Source organism: Strongylocentrotus purpuratus, unplaced genomic scaffold (assembly GCF_000002235.5).
Source record: "Strongylocentrotus purpuratus isolate Spur 01 unplaced genomic scaffold, Spur_5.0 spur5_scaffold_6, whole genome shotgun sequence".
NCBI classification, from domain to species: Eukaryota; Metazoa; Echinodermata; class Echinoidea; order Camarodonta; family Strongylocentrotidae; genus Strongylocentrotus; species Strongylocentrotus purpuratus.
Window position 1 is genome coordinate 4,261,621 of NW_022145612.1, and position 27,988 is coordinate 4,289,608.

General features: G+C 35.1%; 1 long non-coding RNA gene across 2 annotated transcripts; it reads right to left on the minus strand.

The window, feature by feature from the left end:
* On the minus strand, positions 1-27,988 carry LOC100888198. Of its 2 annotated transcripts, none has more exons than XR_143632.3 (3): positions 27,750-27,988; positions 13,160-13,487; positions 1-1,572 (listed from the first exon to the last, which is right to left on the minus strand). It is a non-coding gene; the product is annotated as an uncharacterized LOC100888198 (long non-coding RNA). The 2 variants fall into 2 exon arrangements; XR_143633.3 differs by having other exon boundaries at positions 27,746-27,988.

A 27,988-nucleotide genomic window follows, 5' to 3' on the forward strand; every position in this document is an offset into this window, starting at 1 on the left:
TAGGATGGATAAGAGTGAATTTTATTTAGAAATAGCCTGTCAAAATTGAACCTTCATGCCATGGCTTGTAATGTGTGAAGAAAAATCATCAAAATAAAAGACAAAAATAAGAAAGAAAGGTCTAGAGAGTTTATAAACAAATTAATGTAAATGTTTAATTCCTACATACTGTTCATAATATGACGACATGATGAAATTTGAGACGGGTTTATTGATAGCATGATAGCGTGCACTAATAAAACTATATATTTTTATTTCTTATGAACTATTTACAACACGAAAGCATAAGAAAACTATTCACAGGCTAAGGAAGGAAATAGTAAGTAAGGACGTCAGTTCATTTCTCATATTTACATCAGCTAGTATACATGTAGCTCTCGAAAAAAAAGACAAACACATTTTTTGACGGCAATGGTGATTTTAGTCCATCACTATTGAACTAGACTTTGATCACAAAAATAGTTGCAACTGAGTACGAGAAAGTGGAATTAAGCTAGACTAAATGATAATCGATACGACATACAAAGTCCTAATAAAGATCATGTGTGTTCCCGAATAGTATTTAAAAATGAGAGTAAGTCGAGAGTGAAGAATGGAAGAGATGATCGAGCTAGACGCTTGCCCTCCGTGCCAGGCAATATACCATCGATATGACGACTTATTTGCTTTCCTCTGGTAACCTCCCTATCAAGATATACGTCGATAGTCCTCTACGACTTATGAGCCTTTCGAGTTAGATGGAATAGAATAGATCAATAGTCATTTATGTGGTATCGTTGATTGTAATTGAAGCGGGCAGAAAGGCCATGTATACCATACCGAGGGAGACGTGGGTTCTATAGCTGCTATGCCTGCCGCCCTCGTCGTGTCAGCCATTTCCTGTGGGTACCGGTGTCCTCCGTAAGGTTTCCAATTCGCGATTGACACCACCTCTTCTTCTTTCTTTCTTCTTTCTTTCTAAATTTCTTTCTTTCTTATTGAATTCCGTCCAAATTTTTCAAAATGAACTTTCCTTGGAGATGGTTGAATAATGGAATTTCACCTCAGCGACGCGGGTAGTGTAGTTTCTCCGTCTAGTCACTCAATGTTTTTATAACAACGATGGTTGGGATTTAATATCAAAGAGGGGGAGAAGCTAGAATTCAATATTAATTTAATAAACATTGCAACTATAATAATTGACAATTTGAAATATCGCATCTTTCACATTACTAATTAGGCCTTACTAGAAAGAAAAAAATATTTTGCTCATGAAATTCAGCGTAGGAGAGAGAAGAGAAGGATGGTTGTGCCTGATATTCCGCTGACGAGCGCAGAATGAAAAAATTGAGTGTTGGAGTTTGCTATTTAGTTCATAAAACTGTTATATTTACAAGCTCATTGAAACGTTCACCGGGTTTTATTTTTGTTGTAATAATTGGGTCTATTTTGTTTTTGTCCTGTCTCATCAGGCAAAGTCCAATTTCTTTGGCTAAGTGCAGTGATGTCATCTTGTGGGGGTGTGATGAGAAGAAATTTCTGAAGCAACATGAAGACACGAGGAAACGTTGAACAAAACAAAAGAGGGTAGTCCTGCAGAAAATAAAAAGACAAAAAGGAGAAAAAGACGATAAATTGAGTGATGAATTGATATCCAAATTTATACAAAGTACTTATATTTTATTATTTATGAAACTACACAAAATACCATCCGATGGATTATTGGAAGGATAAATGTATTACTATTAAGCAATGGCAAGTTATGGCAAGTTTAAAGGGGTAGGAAGCATATAATTATCCCCCTTTAACCAGTAATATGCTTTCGGTGAGGTGATATGGATGTATCCCACTTGCCGTTTGAGTGCACGAATTATTCATATAAATTGTTTGGTTAAAACATACACAAATTAAAAATCAATTGAGCATAAATATTTGTACAGTCAGTGTGATTTTCTAGGCTATGACAAAGTCTCCTACAAGTCCCACGCACCCATACTCAATTCTACGGCGAAAGATCCCTCAGCTACTATGGACCCACTCTATGGAACAACCTCCCCCTCAATATTCGTAACGCCCCGACAGTCGACTCATTCAAATCACTTCTGAAAACATTTATGTTCACCCAATAGTCTGTAATTATATATATGCTAGTTTATGTCAAATAATGTTATTTCCTTACAATAAAAGATCGTAATTATTTAACTATTATAATTGTGTTCATAAGTTTATATCATTTATATTATATCTTATTTTGTCATCATTGTATACGATATGTATTTCTGTTAATTCATGTATAATTAAATCTTTAGATCAATCATGTAATTTATTGTATATTTGATTGTTGTAAAGCGCATAGAGAATTTATTATTATGCGCTATATAAAAATTACTTTATTATAATAGAGATAACCTTTTGTGCCCTTCTTATATTTCAATGACCACACATATGATAGCAAATACTATCTTGATCCAGACAGACGTTTCGTGTCAGGATGTAGTCAAGAGTCCATCTTGAAACGCCCTGCTAAAGCGCATCAGTGCATGTCAGATCTAGAATCCATGACCCACGTGATGCACTATAGCAAGAATTGATTGTCGCCCATTCATGACACGAGAAAAATCGATCAAAAATCAAGGAAACGACATTTTACGCGCCATTTTGCGCTAAAGTTCTCGAGAAGGAAACGCGAAATTTCATCGAAATAACGCCGGTATCGTATCTCTCGAAGAGATTGTCATATCACTTTCCACTTTAAGTGCAAAGCGAGATGTAAGGGGATAGTAACACACTCCGATTGGGATGGGAATGATGTATGATGTCTCTTGGGAGAAAACAAGGAATACTGCAAAAAAAATTGCAACACCATTCTTGAGGTCCGTTAAAGGGTCTAATAAATGTTAAGCAGAACGTGTCTAAATCTAGAAATGTAATTATATTACCAGGCCGATGTTTGTATTAATTTAATGATTAAAGTTAACACTGAGGCTTCATCATGTATCATTCTTCAACAAAATATTACAGGTTTAGTATTATATTATATGTTATTATATGTAGGAATTAACCAAATTTTCAAATTACCAACAAGATATCATGATCTTCTATTTTTTCCCAAATTCCCTGATATCGAATAATTTATCCTGACACTATATTTCTGTAATTCTGAATTCATTCGTTACGATATATTTCGAATGGAAAGGGAAAGGGCAGATTTAAACATTTCGTATTAGCCTTATGCAACTCTACAGTAGGCATTATTTGTGTATTATTATAGTCGCTTCATCTGTTGTTGAATTCAGTGATTGCTCTCGATCTTCACTTATGCCACACCTTTGTTATGCATAGCTAATGACATATTCACTGCTTGAGTGATTACAGAGGGCAATTTATCATTGATGATGTTTACGCATTGACGGATAAAAGTAGCTCTAATGGTCCCCATAAGGATACATAATAACGTTCTAATCTTGTTTGGGGTGGACATGCATCGGTTCAGTGAGATAAATGGTCCTCCTGGGATAATATCATAGAGCCTCCGATAAACTCTAAAGATGAACTATAAAGTCTGGAGTCAGAGCCCTATCATAGTACGATTCATGTTTAGAAATGATGATCGTGTATCGCATCTTATGATGTGTTTTTCAAGGACTTTTCGGACCCGATATTGGTGATCAGCGGATTTATGTTTACTGCTCATAATTTTGCAAGTTGTTCCTACAGAAATGTCAGCATAAGTTTAGTAATACTCTGCCCTACAGTTAATGAAAATATTTTTTTTAATGCATCTTTTAGACTTCCGCTAAAAAGAAACTGGGTCGCTGAATCACTTGCTGATGACAAATATTATACGGTTTGGTCAAATATCGCTGAGAGAGAAGTCTAATTAAGAACATCTAAAGTTGAATATAAATAAAACAAATCGATTTATAAGTTATATTTAGCTAAACAGTCGACTAATATAACTTATGCCCATTAGTAGGCAAGTGCAAAATTCGAGGCCAAAGTTGTTTTACAGGCATCGTTTAACGATTTTAAATCTGAGATGCATGGCCCTACGTGTTATCAGTGTCTGTGATATGGTATATTGAAGCGCTAAAAAAATTGCGCTTCAAAATCATCATGAATTAAGTGCCTCAAAAAAGTAAAAAAATCTTTGAGTGACCGGTTTAACCATACTCATTTATGTAGTGTAGTAAAAACCGTTAGGAAAACGAAAAATGAAATTTCGATTTCCAATCATAAATATCTTGATAATCAGACAGGCGATCGGCTCGTAAAGGTCAATGGATTCCTGACGGACCTAAAGGTCTATAATTATGTTTGCAGCATGAGCTAAATCCAGGGTTTTGTTTCGGAATCTGAGGCAATGTTACTGAGTCACTCAGATTAGAACGTAGTTTATTGTAAACTAAAGATTAAAAACGGAAGGAAAGAGAGGGGAGAGAGAGAGATAAGATCAAGAGAAGAGAGTTAGTTTGAGAGGGTGAGAAAATAGAAGAACACATCATTGGAGAGTTTTTGCTCCGGAAGTTGATGACAAGCAGCTACAAAGCGGACTGACAAATGAAAACGGTTTACAAACGGCGATTTCAATTAGACTAATCGTCCTTAAAGCCACTGTACAGCGTTGTACGTTCGTTGCATGACGCCCTCCTCAATCTTTTTTATTTTACTGGAGCAAGGAAAACAGGGATAGGTGTACACGACCCAGATACGAATTTGTGATGGAAGAGCCAGGACCCTTGTGTGGTTACGTACCCGGGAGGTGATCTTTGGACACAGAATGAATGGTGAAATGCAGATTGCCTTGCTCATCAATCCTAGCAAGTCGATATTCCTAAACCTAGAAATTCCTTTGAAGTCGTCAACCAATCTCCTCTTCCCCTCCTACAAATAAAAAGATTTATCTTGACCGCTTTCATAGTACCCTCTTTTCACTTCCGTTAGTGTTGAGAACTGGTAGAAGTTATTGACGGAGTCACATATAGGCCATTACAAGCTCGAATACCAACCATCGTTCCGTATATTCCATCTTGATATCATGAATACCAGTTGGTTTGATGAATACGGTTCACGTATTGACTACCTAGTATCGATATATCACACTTGACATTTAAAGAATAAGGGTAATATTGAACGGATACATTTAACGGTGTTTGCCACGATCCTATGTTTATTTCGCTCGAATCAACTTGAATGCTTTAGGAGATCGAATCAAACAGCAATAAAGCGTGTACTTCTTTTTTCTAAACAATCGAACGCTTGTCTGCTTGGCATGGTAATTTCGCAAAATGTCGGCAAATTATTATTATTATGGATGGACAAATTATATTTCGCCATTAGATCAGAGCAAAGTTTTTACATTCAACTCCCTAGATGCTTTTTCTATCCTCGTTTGTTATTTGTTCCTTTCTCCCCCACGCCTCTGCATTCTTTCTTTTTCTATCTCTGTCTATTCCTTTTAATTTCCTTTTGCTTTCTTTTTCATTTCTCTCCATTTCGTCTCTCACCAAGCTACCTATTTATACATAATTTTTCCCCCATCATTATTGACATTGATTATTTTTCATAAACTTGAGTAAAATGTGAACATGATATGAGAGCTATCAAATATCTTTATGTATTTTAATTTGCAACATTTTTGAGAGCCGACAATTTTTCCGGCGGCCATTATCTCAAATCATTTTGAGATTTTACAATATGTTTGAGTAGAATATATCGATTAAATATTAATTCTCCCTCCTTCAGGGCCGGATGCACTTATTCATTACTTAAAACATTGCCGATGTCAGAAATAAATTCTGCTTTGACGTCAGATAACAATTATTTCTGCTCGCCTAAAATGATCTCTTGATCCATTTGCAATGGATTGTTTGTGATATGCCTCCCTATCTAGGTATTAACTTGAATGGGACATAACTCTTTCTTTCACAAGCCAAGCTCCTATACCCACACCCTTTCGTTTGCTTCAGGGTATTATCTTTTTACCAGCGTCGATCTTGCCTCATTCAATTTTCCGGTGGTCGGTGTTCTCTGTCTTCATCAACCATGCATGCCTCGGGCTTTTTCTTCAATCACAATCAAGTAGGAAAAATCTTTTTGCAAATTGCACATCTTCAAGCGTCCATTTTTAATTGCGCAAAAAGGACTCTTCACTTGTGCCACAAATTTAGATTAATTGTCGGATACTGTGTTCTATAACAATAATTACGGATGATTCTTAAACCCTCAGGCCACCGAGGCAGTCGCGATACAGATTTTGCAAAATGATTAGGAGGAAACAGTCGCCGGCATGCACAGAAATCCAGAAGATTGACTTATATCGGTTTAAATGTTCGTTCTCTTTGTAAGTTTCAAATTTTTAACTTTTTCTCTTACTGATGAATTCAGATATACAAAAGTTTTCGACGACTGAAACAAAATTAAAAGGGTTTAACAAGGATATACGCCTGCAGTGATATCAGCTGTTTAAAATATTGTGCCAAAGAGGGGAACAGGTTTGAAAAAAAGGAAAACTTCCATCTATAGGCATACCCAGGACTTTAAAATGTAGTGTCTTTTATATTTGTTTATGCTATTTTTGTTCTGAAAGTATAACAAATATTGTTACTTCTTTTATCGACCCGTCAACTATTTTTTTGTGTTTCATGATGTTTTTATCAGTCTGTAGACATCTTCTATACAGAGGCATTATCATCTTTAAGCGGGAGTAGAATGCAATGATCTAGAAACCAGTGTTTAATAGTCCGTGGGTAGATTTATTGAGATAAGGCCAATCCTATTACTTATCTTGTCTCCTTGACCTCAAGAGAATGGCATCATCTTCCATTAAAGTTCTACGATACCTGAACATACATCGGATATCTTCACTAAGACTATAATTCCATGGCTAATCGTTATATCATTTCTTTCTAACCATACGGATCGCTCAATTACACAAAGCAGATTGTTCGAAGCGATTGATTCTTTCAAAACAACGGATTATTTACGAGGATTGTTTCCAGTGCAAGTCTATAAAAATGAAATAAATGTAAAAAATTAAGCTCGGACGCAGCGGTTATTTCGGTAAACCAATGAAACTACATCCGAAGTGGACGAAGCTTTCTTATATGATTTTCGTTTTACAAATTACCATGAGATGATAGATAATTTTTCTTCCTTCCAAACACAGAACCAACTCTCATAGTAACACGTCACTTTTGATGATTTTGGGTTTCCACTAAATCTGAATAATTGGGTACCATAGTAGTCTGATCTATCGATTGATTGATTGATTGATTGATTTATTAATTAGATTGATTTGTTCATGGTATATATTTACATCAGCCTGGCAGACTACTTTTCAGCAAGTCTTTGTGATTAATGAAAAGCAAATCTTACGGAAATCATATCGAATACGGAGACATATAAAGCTTCTATGTTCTAACATATGAAAAGGTAGAAAGAAAGCAATTAAGAATGATGCACTTGTAATTCTAAAACCTTTCTACTCTTAACCGTTTACAACAGCCACAAAAGTCACTATTTGCCATAATTTTGCTTGAGAGACTTTACAATTCTTCCGAAATGTCAGAAATCACATTATAGCAGGATTATTTTTGTTTCAATGAAAAGTAAAGACACACGCATATATTACGAGCACGAAACGGCTGTTAAGCTCATATAATAATACTACTGATAATAATAGTGAACATTTATAATGCGCCATGTCTGTCAAAAATGACATTCCTGGCGCAGTTGTGTAGAAATTGTATAATTGTGGGCATACGACTATCAAGTATATTCAAGAAAGAAAGTAAAATACACATATAGCTATTAGTTGTAAGTACTTTTAACGATCCTTTTCTCTTTACCTTTGGTATTACGACAGTTACATCACTTTGATCATGCTCTTAATTCCGTTACGATACAATTTTGAATTAAACGTAAAGAATATTATTCATAGCAATACAAATAAAAAGTTTAAAATTAGATAGGTTTTAACACATGTTGACTTGGTTTGTGAATCAGTGCCTTTGTATTTTTTAATTGAAATATGCGCTTTTACTTTCACACCACAATCAAGACCTTATTGGAAACTAATCTAAAGGTAGGATAAAGGTGTGATGGGGGGATTTCATTCGGGAAGCGGGCATATGTTGTACGCCCTCATTTGAAAGTGCTGAAATTACCTAAAATACTTGAATAATTCACTCCACAACCGATTTTTTTTTTTTTTAGTTTAGTTTCTAACTAGTTTACATGATTGTGGCGAATACATTTTTTCTTTTATCGCCACTGCAAACTACTGCGTAACATAATTGTTATAAACATTTGACTATCCAATATATGTATATATTGTTATAAGTAAATATTTTGGACACTAATGAACAATGGACTTGAACCTTGAACCTTAAACCGTAAAATGGAAAGTGCCATCTCTGCCACCATTGTCACATCTGCTTATTTGCCTTACAATATTACCACCGTCTATATTCTAAACTGAAATAGCCGCAGTAAATCGGTGGATGATTTAAATTATCCATCATGTATACAAAAATACCCAATTTGCAATTGATTGACAACCTGTCTCCGATCATTGAACGACACTTTTCTGCTATACCGTATAGGAAGATTATTTTTTTCTTCCCATCACTATCCCGTATGACCAAGACTGTAAGTGGGATCAAGATATAAAAAGATGACGGATACCTGGACGGAAAAAAATTGAAAAATAGAAATTTACAGAGTCTTTAAAAAATTCGTGGTTCTTCATTTTCCGACGTTCTAAAACGGGGAGAAATGTTAATTATAGTTTGTTCCTATTTCCAAGATGTATTCAAATTTCAATGACCGTTTCCAGAATACTTGATTATTGTTTTTGAGCCAATTTCCCCACAATTTTAATTCAAAAGAAGGTTGTGGTAAATTGGAAGTTTCCCAAAAGCATTGTAAAACGGAAGATTTTATATGAAAAATATACATGTTCCAATTGATAAAAGTGCGAGTAAAATGATCATTAGGAAGGGATTTAAAGGAGAAATTCCTTATTGCTCTTTTTCTGTTTGTTCCAGAAAAACTGCGAGCCACATGTGGTAGATTCCAGTGCAGTTGCTCTCCTGCTCCAAAATAAAAACCCACCAAACACCACATTACATAAATTCCTTTTGTATAAAAGCAAACGTCAAATAGATCCTCTTAATATTGTCTATTGAAAAACATGGAGGAAAGCAAATTATTTTCGACCGTGGGCAGATATAATTTTTGATTGGTTTAACATGGCATGCTCTAATTGATATCAATAAATGAAATATTGGAACTGGAGCGAGCAATGAACATCGACCAGCAGGTCAGTTCATGGAATATACAGAGCTCAGTTTTAAAGGTGACAATATCTTTCATTTTACCACGGTCCACAAAACAACCTACAGCCAATTATGTCATGTCAATGAGGATTCCTAACAATTGAGGTAAAGAAAAACATGTTTTAATGAGAACATGACGTCGAACGTTTTGATACACTCAAGGATACATGAAATATTTAACTTCCTTTAATCTGTGAGCCCATATTTTTCTCATATCGCAAAAAGCTAATTTTCTTGATATTCTCATCTCATCGCAAAATTGGCAGAGAAGTAAGATGTATTCTCAACGCCCACTTGCCATTGGTACAAAAGGCAAAAATCCAGATACCTTATTCATCAATAAGTCACGATGCAAGACTCGGCAGATAAGCAACACGTTGTCATGGGCGATGAATTTTCCATAACGGTTGAATCTTAGTTAGTTTACAACTGAAAAGAATTTTACGATGCGGGAGGGAAAAATACAAGGTCAAAAATAATCAAATTTCATTGGCATTATTCAGTATTAACAAAAAATAATGAGAAGGGAGAACAGATTGTATCATTATATACATATTTAATTCAATCTCGAAGTTTGAATGAGTATTTACGTGCAACATTCGGAAAGTTTCTTAAGCTAATGAATACTTGATGATAAGCTAAATATATACTGGATGATATAGTGTTTTTAAACCCACATTATAAGATATAATAATTTAATTTCTATCGTCGTTTTGACTAACGATATGTCGAATGAATACAGAAAATGCTCTACATATCCCTATTTAGTTGATTACTACTATTGACGACCTTTATACTGGAACCTCGGTTCAATTAACAAAATATCAAAGAAGAAGGCTTGAAGTTTGGTGAAAATGGTATATCGTCTCGATATTCCAAAGTCTTAATAACTGTTGACTAATGTGTCAAACTGAAAATTAAATATGGATGTGTCATTTTTTGAGTAAATACCTTAGTCACATAAACGAGACCGACACCAGACGACAACGGACCAACCACCCCCCCCCCCCCAAAAAAAAAATACATTACCCCGAACGGCCAGATTCAGTGAGTTTGGCGGTATGATGTAGGGTATCATGGATCTTTAATAAAAGTTTTGAGCGTCAAGTAACGCCTGACTGAACTACTCCCCGGGGAGTGGAAATTGTGCACATAATGTGTGCGGGCAAGCATTGAATCCAATGACCGGGGGAATAGTATATCTGTAAAGCGCTTAGAGACATCGGAGATGTATTAAGCGCTCTATAAAAGCAGAATATTATCATTTATATTATTATCATATCTTGCCTACCTTCTACATCTTGTCATGAAATTGCATTGTGAAAGAAACTGTCCGGGTATGATTGTATTAAGGGAATGATGGTAACCTGACACAGTCATGCTGAAAGTCACATAGATTCTACACAGAAATATGAAAATGTATATGGACTACACAAACATGTGGCATGAACATTTGGTCCACATATTATGTCATCCCTTTCTTGTCATATTTAGAATATGACGTAAAAGAGCAAGCTTTATCATGGGTTTGGTATTATTCCTCCACATTCATATACTTTAAAATTATGTCATCTTTTCCCTTAAAACGTAACCGTCAAATATAGCCTTATCACTAATAATAATTGATGATAGATCTATACATTCACAATACTGCAACTACACATGTCAAATCTTACGAACTAAATCTGTATATCTTAAACATTTATATTCTTCGGACGTTTTTGGAAGACGACTTCTGGGAAAAATCTTCGTAAACATGATTAAAACAAAAAAAATATTATCGTTAACATTATGAAATCACTGGATTTTCGTGTATCTGCCATAGTTTCAAACAAAAATAACTCAACAATCAGGTAAATTCAAGTGAGTTAACGCAAAGAAAGGGAGATATAATTTGTTTACGTGTAGCAGTTTTTGAGTCAAATCTTATCCGATGGAGAGGACAGCAAATGTGCATTAATTTGATTTTTGTTTAAAATATAAGTCACACCAAGGGAAAACATAAGGTTTACAAATTTAATAGCAGAGGAAGTTTTTCGTAAAGTGCTACTCCTCCACACGTCATGGATTCCTCACCATTAGCGTTCCCTTGGGTTCTTATTAGACTGCAATGCACTTAGCTTTGTGATATTATATCATTAACCAGACAATCTCAATTTCAAAAGAACGATTGGAGAGGAATTTTACTCCTTTGTTCAGATAGAGTATATTCAATCTGGAATGTGACGTCTGTGGTTGCTGAAAGCATAAAAAGTCAAGAAGCTCGTGGGAAAATGATTTTTTATTGTCTTCTTTGTACACAGTGAATATTTTGTTGCAGCGATTTATATTCCTTCCGTTTGATATAACATCATATCGATGCATCCAGTCTAATGGACTTCGTCTATGAACCACTTTGTCAGTTGGAGAGCAGGTGTACAAGTTGACCGCCGGGCTCATGTGAGGTGGACTCATAATGGATTTTCCAAGCAAAGGTAGATTTTCTTTTTCAATCAGTGTCCTTTACAGCCAATAAGATTTGTGTTTGTTTTTGTTTTTTATCTTAGAGGCAAGCAAATTTGTCAATTATTTTCATTCTATGCATAAATAAGATTGAGATTTCCCAAGTCTCATTGTTCTTAAAGGATGTCGGGAGAATAGAATTAACAGATGATGACTTTTGAGATTAATAAGAGGACAAGTGCAAGACATTCTGTCCATTTTCATTAATTTAACACGATCGGAAACTTTCGAAAAATTAAACCTCAGCCAGTCTTTGTCCATCTTCTTTGAAACCGTCAGAAGAAAATAACGACATATTATGTCATCAGATTTTTATTTCTAAATTAAATAAAACAAGGCATTGAAAGTGCCCTTAAGTTGATTTATTTGGAAGCCTTTGCGATCGCACAATCTCATGAAGTTGATAGCTTTACTATGGCTTAGATCAGACCATCAGATCATTATGGCGTAAATAATACTTGGAATGTTGATTAGAATAGGATGGTTTGAGATATAGTTACCATGGGTTAGCTGATGTAAAATGGTAAGTATCGTCAAAATGTGATAATAGAGCTTAGCCTGTGAATGTGGACACTTAGGTGAGGAAACATCCTGTAATTGCGGAAATATTGGAACAAATGAATATTCTAAGACAACTAAGCCCCGGAATTCCGCCCGGAACTATTATTATCCTCCACAACATGAGGAAACCCATCCTTTTGAACAGTTTTGTTTCTATTCCGAGGGTTTGTAGTCCGTACAAAACTTTATTGCATCATCTAAAAAAAAAGATACATCTTCAAAACAAAATTTAGTTCCAAACAAGTTTTATTGAAGTGGTCAACATTTTACACGCGTCTTTTTGTTGTCGATATCAGGTGATTATACAGGGTAGCCAAAAATGAACGCTACACCTGAAATCTGCAATGTCAACGACATCATTAACTGACTGTCATAGCCTTTTGCTTCAATCGGGTAGAACATTTTTTTTCGCGTAACAATGGCAGCAAGATTACCAGTTTCGGGTGAGGCTTTTTGATTATTCGACTTTGTTTATGAGGCAATGTCAAACGCATGACTGCTCATGCAAACACAGCCTACTGTGTGGGAAGCATGACTGATGCTGAAAAAGAAGCCCATTCTGAAAACGACGTTGGCTCGCTAAAATAGCAGTAGAATCAGAGCACCTTACACAAAATTAGGATCCTGGTCTTATTTCTACCGGAAAAGGAATTTCTTACACATTAACACAAAAACTATGACATTATGCCAATGATGTCGTTGAGTTTGAATATATCTCTAGGCTTGAATTCTTTTGGGCGTCACCCTGTATATGTGATAGAAGCTGATGTACTGACCCACTATGCCGCGGCCTCGTCGAATGCTGATAATCCGTTCATACAACTAAGTCCATCCTCAACTTTCATCCTGTACCATGCCTCGATCAGATTGACAAGCTCTTCGCTGTTTTTATCGTCGTTGAGCGCTCTGTGGAAGCAATCCCTTGCATTGTTTCCGCTGTATCCCCTCTTTCCGAACGGCATACCGTGCTGCAAGATGGCGGGTCTTATCCGTGGTACTGCTTGGACGGGCGATTCTCTTGAGATGATGGCTGCGAGGCAGGCGAGGAGGAGAACGGCTAAACTCAGGCTTCGCATGGTGATTTATTGATGGTGGTTTGTGGATCTGTAAAGACGACAAAAGAAGGATGTTCTTTAGTATCCAAATCTTACACTTAAGCTTATCATGGTGATAAATTAAATTTTGGCCGGGAAACACTATAAGTTAAAACGTACAAATCTTAGTCCAGTTATACGATTGAGAGAGCTGAACATGGAAATGTCAGCCACAATTACCGGAGCAATTCCAAATAATAGTTTTAGAAAGATATTTCATATGTTTATATGTTAACAACCCATTTTTAATTGAGGGAGGCATGTAGACGGCATATTTATTTCCATTCTTGCTTGTAGGGGCACACATCGTTTATAACATTTGTTTTCCTATTGTGCTCCCACAAGAACGGCCGAAACATCATTTAAATCCTCAATGCATTATATAACGGCTGAACATCTTTCACGACCTGACGTGATCACCTCTTAAAATGCGGAATAAATGACCATTTCACAAACCAATCCTCCCCTTCCTCACGTAAATAAGATTATCTCATTATCTTCTGGTTCCTTCTCCCCGCTTAACTTTTCTTGCGATTAACTCTCTTTATATCGTTTTTGCCCATGACTGTCTCCCAATTGAATTACGACCATTCGATTAAACCCCGAGTTCGAACATCCGTCCATTAAACACAATCCTAAGACACATTTATGTTAACGAAATTCTATCCGCAGGCTGCAGAACACACTGTAAGCGACTCTAAAGGAATTTGGTGTAAATTTTGCGTAAATGATTTACCTACATTGTTCAGGTTAACATACACTGAAGCAAAATACGTCGTCATGCCTGAGTGCACTTGATCACAATAGACCATAACTCGAGGGAAGCGCGTGGATGATACATTGTAACGCGTGGATGATACATTGTAACGCAAGGATGATACATTGTAACACAAGGATGATACACTGTAAGGCATGGATAATACATTGTTGCCTATTCATCCAGAGTAGATGTGAACGTATTAGTGAAAATATGTTAATATCAAAGATCCGAAAAGTTTTGAAACTACAACAACGACAACTACTACTACTACTACTACTATTACTGCTACTACTACTACTACTACTACAACTATTACTACTAGTGCTACTACTACTCCTCCTACTCCTACTTCTACTACTACTATTGCTACTTATACTACTACTACTACTACTACTACTCCTACTCCTACTTATACTACTTCTACTACTTCTACTACTTCTACTACTCCTACTGTTTCTACTACTGCTTCTACCACTTCTATTATTATTATTACTACTACTTCTTTTTCTTATCCTTCTTTTCCATATAGCTCCGTTTAGTCTCATTTGACAACGCCCCCTATAGTCAAAGTCAGCAGCCTAACATGTTTAAAATAATAGCCTATGGACTTTTACCCAACAAATCGTTCAAAAAAACGTTTAAACGAAAAGCACATCCAACCCGACGTACGTTATCACTAGCTCTTTCATGGGAACCCTCGTGTCTTATTGACTTTCGAAAGTTCACCCACCGTAATTTCATCAAAATAGGTCGCAAGCTCGCCATTGACTATATTATAACACATGTACAACAAGTCGAACTTTGGACTCAATTTACCACGCGATTGTAAGGTTATATTAGTCAAGCACACGAAGGATAAGAAGCATGAATTATCATAGATCAGTTCTGATTTGTTCATTATGTCCATTTCATCCAACCCCCACCGTAATTTTTCCATTTAGTAGAGGCAAGCATTTTGCCGAGGTAAGCAAAAACATGAATATTCATGAACGGTCAGACAATACATCCTTTTAGTACGTAACGTATTATATAGTGAATGGGAATGGGCGATGATCCGTCCAGGAGGTAGAGGTCAGTGGTTTGTGCTGGCAATGTTCCAGCGAGCGAAAATGAGACAACCGGAGCAACACAATATAAATAGGGTAAAATAAGACAGGGTATTGAATGAACGCTGATGATTTTAACGCAGAGATAAAGAGAAAGAAAATTGGTCTTCTGTTTGCTTTTCTGTTTGTGAACTGCTTTTATCTTCGTCAAAGATTGAATAGGTTGTACACCTCATATTGATTTGATTGAAATGTTTCTATACTCTACTTCGCCTTAACATGGTATCACTTATCTATGTACCCGTGGGAAAACTAAGGGCTGACAAGAGCATAGTTCCATTATCATGATAGTGACATATGTTTAAGACATTACCAAGAACGCTATATTGTATTCCTGTCAGCAACTGATGCACTTTGTGTAATGGTTTTCTTAACAAGCATGTCAATTTACATTTTGAATGACGTACTCACGGACACCATAATATTGTCTCTTGTATAATAAGCGACAAATGACTCCAACCCGCAATTAGCACTCTAAATACACATTCATTCTCGCACACATAGGTGCCTCGCTCTTTTCATTGGACGATTCAAAGACAAAGCTCTTGTTACTCCAAAAAGATTTCTTGTGATCTACAGAATGAATGATATCTGTTGAATGACAGTTCCAAAAACAGGCATTTGAATGACTTTGGATTGACGTTGGACAGAAATCAACAAAGTATGCAGTTTCAACAATGTCATAATCACGGTGATATACCCTTTTATTACCTTGATTGTATGGTATAGATAAGAAGGAATGAGAGTGTTGGTAGAATATATTTCCTTTCCGACGGTTCTCCTCGGATAGGTCTATCATTGTTATCTCATCAATCAAGGACGGTTCATGATTAATTAATTTGATTACCTACATACATAACTTATACGGCTTAAGTAATGCTTCACTTAAACCTAAACATACCTACTAAAATAAACCTGCGACATATTGCCTTATAAAACAATAGTATATCCTTTTATTCACATGATACAGGACTATGGTACATTGTTTAGCTGTGTATTTAAGAAAGATATGCCCGTATGGCATAATGCGTCATTTCATTTGCGTTATTGCTGAGTTATTCGATCACAGTTATGGCGGTAGTTAGCTCATATAACATTTATCAAAAGCATTGTTTGAACAGTTCATTTTACAATCAGCTCTTGTGCGATACCTCTCACATATTTCGGCGCGTCAGAGACCGCACCCGTCACTGACGCATTCCTACGTCAGGCAAATGATGCCTTGTGTGCAATGGACATTAACCCCAAACCTCTACGTGAGCAATGGAAATGCTTGCGATGTACGTAATTGTGTTTTTTCTTTTTCAAAGTGAATATGTTAGTACCACGTCATGTTAACAGTTCATGCACTTTGGCTGCAATTTATATTTAAGATTGTTCTAAGATCCAAGCAATTCTGATCGATATTACTCCTCAGAAATGATGAAAGCAGAAATCCATTGATAAATGCCTTTTTCTGCAAAGGAGTCAACAATGTCACTACCCTAATATGAGATGAAGAATTATTGAGCTGCACTTTACAAGTCCTACGGTTGAGATATCGTTCAAATTTCCATGGATTTCGGGATGAGGAATGGACGATATTCTTTGGAGGTATTTTTTGTTATTATAGTAGACAAATCCGCTTTGATAATAATGATGGCCCACACACAATAAAGACAAGCAGCTTGGCAAATTCTAGATAGGGAGATGATAACAAACTATGTAAATAATTTGACACAATCGGAAAGGTTTTGGGGCTAACTGCAAACTGTACAAACTTTAACACGAAACTTAGTGTACCGCTTGTATCCCCAAACTTAGCCACAGATCATCAATACATGACTGGTATTCCAAAGACTTTTATCTCATCTTAACTTTGTGTACAATTTTAAGGAGCAGGCTACCATAAAATTTTTAAAGAGTGTGATAATCGACTATCACATAAAGAAACTATTCAATCTTAAATCCTCTTATGTACATGTTCCTCGATGTCCTCTCTCATTCTGTCTCACCTTGATCTCTCCGACTTCCTCCCCGCCGCTCGCTCGCTCTCTCTAACTTTCTCTTCCCTATCTCTCTTTCTTTCCCTTTTTATCTTTTTCTAATGCAAACTTTTTTTTTACTGCAAAAGCTAAGTTCCAAAAGAAAATCCCCCTTCCTTTCGCTGCCCTCCTCTCTCGTTAGCGAATCGATAGAAAAGACAAGAACTGTCACATACGTCATGAAGAGATTTCGCTAGGTAAGCCTTAGTGGTTTGTCATTTGTTATCGTATTTCATAGCTTCGGAACAACAATGTAAAGTAAGGGAAGATCACATGAGGAAATTTACCAGATGTGTAGGTAAAACTACCGTTAAACATTTTGACCTATTCATATAAGTTTAATTTTTGTGTTATAATATTATTTATGGATTGTTTTCTGGTCATCTAGGAAGATCCATTACATCATTGGCTCTGAATAGAGCTATCCAGCGAACTGATTCTTATATTTCTTTTCGATCATGATACGTAAGTATATATATTTTTAAGGGGAAAATAAAAGAAACAATCCAACCGTCCACCCAATTAGAGAGAAATATGTAATAGAGGGAGGGAGGTAGAATAATAAATGGAGGGAGAGAGAGAGAGGATGAGAGAGAGAGAAAAAAAACTAGAAAGAAAGAGAGAGAGAGATGGAGAGAGAGAGAGAGAGAGATTGATAGAGAAAAGATGAGATTTTATAGGTTTTTCCACAAAATTACACTTCAATGAATAATCTAAGCTTGTAGAATACGAGAGTGAATTGAAAGGACAGGTGACAAACGAACCCAATATTTTATTACCGCCTGCTCGTGAAGAACACCGGAGGAAAAAAATTTAAGTGGCCAATCGGAAATTGAAAAATACAATTACAAAAGAATCATCACTTGTCCATAAACCGGTGGGTCATCATTCTAAATTTTGGAGGATGTCAAAAGACTTACATGTGATCGTTTACGGGAGATCAAAATATTGAAAAGAGTTGTGGTCCTCCAAAAAAAAAAAGTCGTTGGACATTAATAGATACAGCCGTGCTGATGTTGATTAAATACAATGACATTGTTTGATGGAAGGTACCAGGCTCGATTAGCATTCATGCTTTTTTTCTGGTTACTTTCATCCTTTCATGTTATTTTATAACATTATTTTGTACATATTGTTTTGTATTTATTATGAGACAATTATTTTCAACAGACCTTGCTACTAAAGTGTGGGCAAGGAATTGTATTACAATATCTTTTGGAGAAGCACATATATCCATCTAAAATCGTCTTGATCTATATATTTCCTTTTAAATCAAATATCTTTATTATTTTGTGATATATCAAGCAATGCAAGTTAAAAGTTTGACTCAAAATATTTGAGAACTATAATTGGATATTAGAATAATGGTAAATGGTATCTCGTTTAATTAATAGGTAAGGCCATAGTGTTTTCCTTTTGTACACGTATTGACGCAACATGTCACTCTTTAAAGGCGTGTCCAGATATACCGCGGTAAACCGGGACATAAAAAAGAGCCGAGGTTTCTCCCATGCGTATTTACTGGGTTCTGTGTTATGGGATAGAGAAATGTGAAGGGTATAACATCTTATGTTCTCGTAACAAAAATCCGCCGCTTTTGCGGCGTCACATTTGATTGCGATTAAGAAGAATAAATACTGACTAAACACACTCATTGCTTCTTAAAGTATATCATTTCGTTTCAGTTCTGGTTCGATAATGCATCCATCTCTGATTCCATTAGACGTGTAATATCATTTGACCTTTTGCAATAAACACATTTTCATACAATACATTCTTTTATCGCACTGATTATGAAAATTTCATCGCCGTTGGAAACGCGTCCTCTGGATACTGAAGTAAGGTAAACATCTCTTTTTATGGCTACCGACCTCGCAAGTGCTGTTAGACAGATGGCATCTTCTAATTGACAGAATTGACGGGGTTCTGTCTAATGCATATACTAGTATCCTTAAAGGTCTAACGACAAGGTAATGTAATAATGTTTTATGGTTGAAAGAATTCCTGGTTTTGGACGGAATAATGCGAAATAATGAGCTCTTCTTTTTCACTTTCCAAATTACAAGTGCAACCTTTTTAGAAGATTACTCCCAAGTATGACTTAGCCATGAGATTGCCAGAAACGCATTGGCAATCCTGGATTGATTGTGACAGGGATATTACGGAATGAGCATCGACCTTGAGACAAGTTAATGACACTAAAACGATTAATAGTAAAAGCTATAAAGTTTACCGAAATTTTTTTTTATCGAATCTCGCTGGCTCTATATCAGTCAGGTTAAGAATTAACATGACGTGTTAATTCAGTTGTATACCCTAATGAAACACGATCGCAGACTTTAAACAAAAATCAACTGAGAAATCGTGTTTGGATTATGTAACATTAATAGACAATCTATAATAATATTTGCATATTTGCATGTTAATACGTCTCCTATGTTTTGTACACTGTTTTTTTTTATTGTTATATTATAGCCAATTGTTGGAATTTGTATATGTTTCTTTTAAGAACAGGGACTGCCTCGACAGAACCTTATGGTTTTATTTGCAGTTTCCCCAATTCATTTCTATTGCTGATTAACTTTGTATAATTCCGATATATTTGTAGACATGTTTCCATTTTGTGTGTGTTTTGTGTTTTCTATATTGTATATAATCTGTATAATATGTTTTTTTATGGATTTGAATTGAAATAAAACTTGAACTTGAACTTGAAGTTCACAGATTCCAAAAGGACATGTGTAGTTCAGCTGAACATTGCTTTATGGTGATGTTTTGAAAGTCTTTGCGACAGTGATAAATTAAAAAAAAAGTGTAACCCGTAACAACTTATGTGAGGGTAAAACGTACTGATAGGGTAACGTGCATTGACGTCCTGTCTTTTCATTCTGTTGAAAACGTGGAAGGAAAACCAATGGTATAAATTAGAATGGATCGAAAGGAATTTGCGGTTCTCACATTACTCTCTTTGTTTCACCGCCGTTGAAATAATACACTGTTTTCCATTGAGTTATTTTGGTAAAACATGCAGCCTACGTGAGGAGAATCACAGGTTTTATAGACATGATAGAGCGTTTAATGGAACGGTGTCATATCCAGTTGCAAAGAGTCTTCAAAAGTAATCACGATATCTAATTAACTTTTTTAAATCGTCTAGCAAATATCACATAGGTCGGGATGAAATTAGCACTTGAAATGCATGCACGGGTAAAGGTTACAGTCACGAAACTAGAACAGAAAAAATATTTAAAAAAGAGAGAATGGTGGTGATAATAATGGAAAGGGGGTTAATCTCTTTCGAACGATAAGCTGTAGAGATCAACGATTTGTAGTTACTTATTTACTCATTTATTGCTCAAACTTAATTAAATGCAGGTACATTTAACACAACCAAGAGGATTACAAAACGAGAAATAGAGAATAAGAGTTAGTTGATGTAGTTGATATGGAGATGGGTTTGCAAATTTAAAGGTTTAAAATGAAAGATTCTCATGTTTTTATAATAATTGCTTTAAAGTGCTGTATCATCTCTAAACACGAACCACAGAAGCAGCTCAACGGATATTACGGATGGAAGTTTAGTGCATACAAATAGGAACGAATATATATATATATATATATATATATAACTTCAAAGTCTACTAGTCATCTAGAAACTACACTTTTCAAAGATATCATTAGGTACACGATCTGTTATCATTATTCAATTTTAACATGATTTGAAAAGCAGAACAAATGGATGGATTTTAATTTCCATTATTGGCTTATGAACGCAACTCTAAAGCCTTCACTTCTCTTAGTAACTTTTATTGTCTTTATTTATGATAAACCTAGAGAGCTTTAGCTATGATTATGTTGATCGATCTATGAAGTATCAAAGACAGCGTCCGAGATCCGAGAAACTTTAGAAAGAAAGAAGAAAGCATAAACACTTCATTTATATTTGAAAGTTTTCAATTCATTTCAAAAGTTAATTATGAATTATCAAGATTCCTCAGTCATCATGGTCGTCAATTAGCTATTTCTCCCGTTGATAATTAAACTTTTCATTTGGTAACAAACTTATGATTCCCTATTATTACTTGCTCTTTTCCTTCTTCTTTTTTCCTTCTTCTTCTTCATTTTTTTCTCCTTCTGCCTTCCATTCTCCTCAATCTCATCGTCTTTTTGCACTCCTCCTCTTTACACTTCCCTAACCAAACGAGCTTTTCTCTTCCAATGCTCAATAAGTTGATGTATAGATACATGAGAAATAAATTGTACTTTATTTTCTGCACATGACATCCCAGAATCTAACACTCCATAAATATTATTCCATTCCACTTCGTTTCTTTATTTCGTTGGATTAATGCCTGTTTTAGGGTCTGACATTTTATACATGAACACCCAACAAAGATATATTCTTTCTATTTAGTCCTTCATTTATTCTCGTTCACTTTCTCAAAGTCATTTTCATGGCAGACAATATCGACAACTATGTCGCGGTTTCCATTAAAGCTCACTCGAACATGGATCACATCAACTGCTTGTCATCCCTTTGTCCTGTTGAGTTAAATCCATTCACTCGACTGAAACCAACGTCTTTCTCTACAAATACAAAAAAAAAACTTTTTTCCTTGGCGCCCATGTACACGCTTTCTTCTTAAACCTGTTGTTTTCGTCTATCATAGTTTGCAACGAATTCTTTTACGTCTCTTGGTAAGAGTGGTGGCAAGATAAAAACCTCCATACATTTGTATATAGGGAGATTACCTTTTGAATATTATTCTTGATTGTTCGTTTGATTGATCAGTGTTTTCAGTGGAAGAAAGATTGATCGATAATTGTATAAATACCGTCCTTGATAGCACACAAACTTCCACAAATGTTGTCAGTAATATACGATTTGGAAGACTTTCACTGAAACAAAATAATATGAGACACATCGATAAAATGTTAGAAATATAAATTAAACTGATGGTTAAGATATTTAAATTTGTCTAAGCTTTTTAGCGAAATTTCATTAATTCATTACAAGTTAGTAATCAAGCATGTGCATAACGTACATAAAGTAGGGTCTCTAATTTTCTTGAAACTAAACAGCATAACACAGTGAGTGAATAAGACACTCTATCATACATCCTAACACTGGTCAATCCTTTAAGGGAAAATTTCGCTACTAACCGTATTCGACAATTCTGACTCTCAATAGGATCATTATCATTCATATCACAATACTGTACAAGATGTATGCCAGATATATTTTAGGGAGAATCCCATATTTTTTCCACACGCTCCCCACTACATCTGAGATGATAGTAGAGCTGAATATTGAATGAATTTTCAGTCTTACTAGAGCTGGGATCAGAAAAAATATGAAGTGAAATGAGACTGTTAACGTCTGAGACAACAAATGAACACATACATTGGACGTGCACTCTATCATCAAGAACACCATAGACTTTTCCAAACATAAAATATACTCGAATCCCCTTCAGACAAGGAAGGATACATAGTCAGCCAATAATGTAAATTAAAACTACTGTACACGGTAAGCAACAGTAATCCACAATGATATTTTCAATGGATTGAAAATCATTGAATACACTTGATGCAATTTTGAATTACAAAATCCTTTTTCACACAACCAATATTTAATAGTATTGTATATAACTATGTATACTTTGTCACACCGAGGGAATAACAAAATGGTGTGAGAAATAAATTAATCACAAGATGTTTCACAATAGGAAGAATTGATTTCTATAAAAAGTTTTAACGCCAATATGATCAAAACAAGTGATTGAAACAAAATCAAAGAGATAATGGAGTTGAGACACACGAGAAGAGGGGGCTAATTGTGGATTAAATAAGTACATTAGATAGGAACGGTTTTCATGTTTTTTCATGCAGTAATCATTACAACAACAAAATACGATAAAGGGTAATACACTTTGTTGCCCCTGACTCCCTTGTTCATTCACATTTGTAGTCTCCGTCAAGACACTGACAGTTCAGACATTCTATCAGGTTGGCTGATACAGCTAGCAAAACACAAGCGGTATGCCGCGAGAACTGAAGCTTTCTCGTGAAGTGAACGTATCTTTTACACTTGACATTCGCATGAAATTGAATTGGCGCACTGCCGGCTAATCAAGGCATGTTGTTATAGCATGTGATAACTTCATACTGGAGGTGAATTACTGTACTTTCACCCCAGGTGAAGTCAAGACGAGATGGTTTACACACTGACTTTATCAAGTTTAAGCTATGATCGAGCTTATACTAAGGACTACTTCTATCTCGGAATACGACCTTTATGTCATATATCAATTCTGAAGCAGGTTTACGATGATTTCTCGTGTCTTAAAAGCTTTTTCATTACCCCCATTTATTATAATAATGAATATTATATCCAAATCCCTCGGTATACTTAAAATGATAGTTGAAAATGTTCGCCCTTCTTTGGCGTTTATCTTGACAGCGAGAGCGACATTATCATTACTTGGCTGAAATGAAAGAAGTAAGATCGTAGACTTTGTGATTCAAGTCAAAATTTAGAATTCAATATGTCAAATACAAGTTTCCCTGTTTACAAAAAGTATAGTTCTAGTAGGGGTGCTATAAGAGAAACTGTGAATATGAAAACTGAAAATAGTATGTTGTTTTGAAATCGGTTCTAAATTCACAATCTGATCTCAAATATTGTTCAGCTTTCCATCAAGCTCAATTAATGTATGCATGGAACTTTTTTATCACCGATTTGCAATTCCAAGGAAGGGTTTCCTTCATCCATTCGTTGATAAAACGTACGATACGATCTCATGAATTTGTGTGACTTTGCGATATAAAAAGAATGAAATGCCAGAAATCGATACGTTGAAATCTTTTCAATAAGAACACAAGAAGAAGAAAAGATTTTAAAAGCTTAGACCGCTTCCTTAACGAAGGAGAAACATTAGCATTATCAGCAAACAATTAAAAAACTAACTTCTCAATTGTATTCTACTTATTTAACTAAGTATACATGTGAAGAGGAAAGCATTTACGGAGCTGAATTGCTGAGACAAGATAAAATATATCATGAGACAATATCGTTTTTGTCAAAGGTTATTATGCTTTCCAGTCACTGGAAAGTTCCATTCTGTGCTGTCAATTGAATGTCATATCAAAATGTTTTCCTATGAAATACAATATCTGCATTGTCAATTATAAAAAATGAAAAACCTTTTGAAACGTTTACGCTATGGAGTGAAAATAACAGCTACTCTTTCCTGCTGTCAAAATCTGGATCTGTCAAAAATTGAAAGGTATGAAATAATAAGAGTTGCTATCATAAAATATTAGAGCGTGTTTTGCGAAAGCTTCCATTAGGTTTCCATAATATTGATAAGACCATGGTCTGTGTTTGTAACATTTCGTAATGGATATTTAGTTTACCAAAAGCAGTGCGAAACGGATACATTTATTTCAAATGTAGACGACACTTGACATCTTGATACATAATGAGAAAATGTAGGTGTAAATAACAAAAATTAATTGAAATGTTAACTTTCAAAATTAAAACGGCCAAAAATAACATTCTTTCATCGGTAAAGTAACAATGGAAATATTTGCTCATGCAAGAACTTGATTAATTTTCGTAGGACTTTTAAACCCTAATATGTAGTAATGTTTATACATTATTTATAATGTGCCCATCTAAAAATAATATTTGATTGACTTAACCTTTATGCATATTGTAAAGTCAAAGCGGAGGTTCGTATATATATTATTCTTCAGGGAATAACTACCAGTAATATAGTTGTAGCGGGTCTTTCTGTATATCTTGTTTTCAATGTAAGATGTTTCTGTTGATCACTAGATTTTAACAGCAACTCTCTGATAAAGCCGAAGCAGGTGAGTTGGAAACCTAATTAACTTCGAGCTATTCAGTCAATGACTTTGTGTATTCATAATGACCGTGACATTTAGATGAAATAATCAGCAACTGGAAAATCAACCTCCATATATGATCAAGGAAATAAAACATGAAAAATGTGCTGATAAAGAAACGTCAGACTCAGAATTTCAGAATCTTAGAAGTTTCAAGGAAGAATTTTATAGTTTTTGTTTTAAATATTAAGCAAGATCGGAATTTAGGAGCTACTCTACCATGAGGAGGCGCAATAGCTCAGTCGGTAGAGCAGTGGTCGTGTAATCCGGTGACCCTGGTTCGAAACCAAGGCGATGCACTAGTGCCCTTTGGTAAGGCATTAATCCTCATTACCAGGTCCCTCGGAGAGGACCTAAAGCCGTCGGCCGTCTGGTTGCTTCCTTACAAGCATTAATGATTTCTTAGCAGTCAGGTAAAAAAAAAAACACCACCATTCATTCATGATCTATAATCATCTCACAACAAATAATTCTTATATTGTTTTTCCATCTAAAATTAGAATAAAAATTATAATAAAATCAATCAAATCTTTGCTATACAATTATTACCGGTAGATCCACAAAGTTATCAATTCATCCATTGTACCATCGACTGTCACTAATAACTCAAGTATTCTTATATCTATAATCATTTCGTAAACGATCATGAACTTATTAAAGCGTAGACGTTTGTGTGAGATAAAATTCAGACCTTCATCTAGCATATTGTATGTGGTACTCCATGGTTAGAGCCGCGGAATTTTTCATTCCAACATATGTCATACATGATTGAAACCTCGCCGCTTGTCGGGTCTCTAGGCGCCCTGCTAACACCAAAAGTCACCAGGGAAAATATTGATATTTGGTGGAATACCTGGGGCATATCTTGCTCGACTGAGTTACCAAATACATGAAAAGGGTAATCCTGCAAAGAGTCCGTTTCCACAAGACTCCTCATCTTTTACAATCTGAGAATCAAATATTTCTTATAGGCGAATCGGATTCGTAAATGTAATGTATCTTTACTGATGAGTTAAACTTTCACACCATACGCTTACAATTTACTGATCGATTCTTTTGACAATCAATACGCCTTAAGCATCTCACATACAGTTTTTCGGTTCATAAGTGGATTAGCGGGTTTGTGGTGAAGTAATTGTGTTCCCAAGGCAATCGAAGGTTAAAAAAACAAACCAGTATTTTACGGTGTATATAATACAGTACACGGTAATGTTCGGATAATGTTTACATTCAACGACAAGTAGAATCGCGTGAAATAAAGAAATTAAATGCACACTAACAAAAAAGATTAATTAATAGAGGTTAAAATAGCAACGCTGAAATTAAGACAGTTTGCGCACACATCTTTTACTATGAATAAATCGTTCAATGCAAAAAGAAAAAAATGGATTTACAATATCAGTTAAAATTTGAAATGTGATTTATAGATCTAAATGTTATTTATAAATCTAGGCTATTGATTATAATATTAGGCGGTGCAAGAGAGTCACGGGCATCTGTTACCGGGCCTTTTTACAGTCAACTTTGAAAGAAGATTGAATTAAAACCAGATTGGCGCAACTACAAAACATTGAATTATGACTTTCATTGATGAAAATATTAATTCAATCACATGTTCATTGGCTTGCGGAACTATCAAAATGAAATTAGTGCAGATTTGATTAAGAATTACACATTGAAATAAAATTACTGAATTACAGAAGAAAACTAAACTACGCTTTAGTAGGTGAAACGTTTAATATTCCTGATCAATTTTCAATTCACTTTTCAGGATGCAAAATATTAAATGCGAAACAAATTGATTACTCATCTTACTGTAACATTGAAATTATGTAATTCACATTTGGAAGATTCTAAGCATTGTTTGTTTCGTTAGTCTGTGAGTTTTATTACACTCTAAGAAATGGATTTTTGTATGAACCATTAGCATAAATTAGTGTTTTGTAATGTAGATCTTAGAATATTGTGTGTATTTATCAGGTAAAGAAACTTTAAAATGGGTTGATCAATTCCAGTTTAAAAAAACAACTAAATTGAGATTGTTTGTACCACACTAACATCTTTTCGATTGCATACCATATACATCAAAAGTCCAGTGCTATATAACAGGAAATTGGAAAATGAAATAATTATTGTCATTTTAAACGAATTGAAAACGAGGTGGTCTCATTTGAATTATTGAAATAGTTTTAAACCGGTTTTTATGTTTGCTTGAAACGTTTCACACATTTAACGTTAACTACTATAGACAAGTCAACTGGCCTTGCAGGAAGTCCAGTTCACTTTTGTATACTATTTAACGTCATTTATCTAATACGTCTATGATTGAGAACATTTATAGACGTTCCACACATTTGGCATTTAAAGTAAAAAATATTTAGAATACCATTTAAAGTACGATAATAACATAACCAATTTTACAACAAAGCCTTAATATACTTGTGACTAAATATAGAAAACTTACCAACCTTTGTATCCTAAGAAAAAATTAAAGTGCTACTCCCAAACTCGGGGACGCCGACGCAAGTGCAGCAACCTTCTTTCTGTTTTCTTCTTTCTTTCTCTCTGTTTTCGTTCTTCTGTATGTACTGTACAGTCTCTTATCACGCGAAATAAAAAGATTGGAACACTCGTTTGCTTTCGTCTTCTAAAGTTACCTTTTCTCGTGGTGTTCCGTGCTTTCGGTTCTTGACTGTCGTCCAACCGG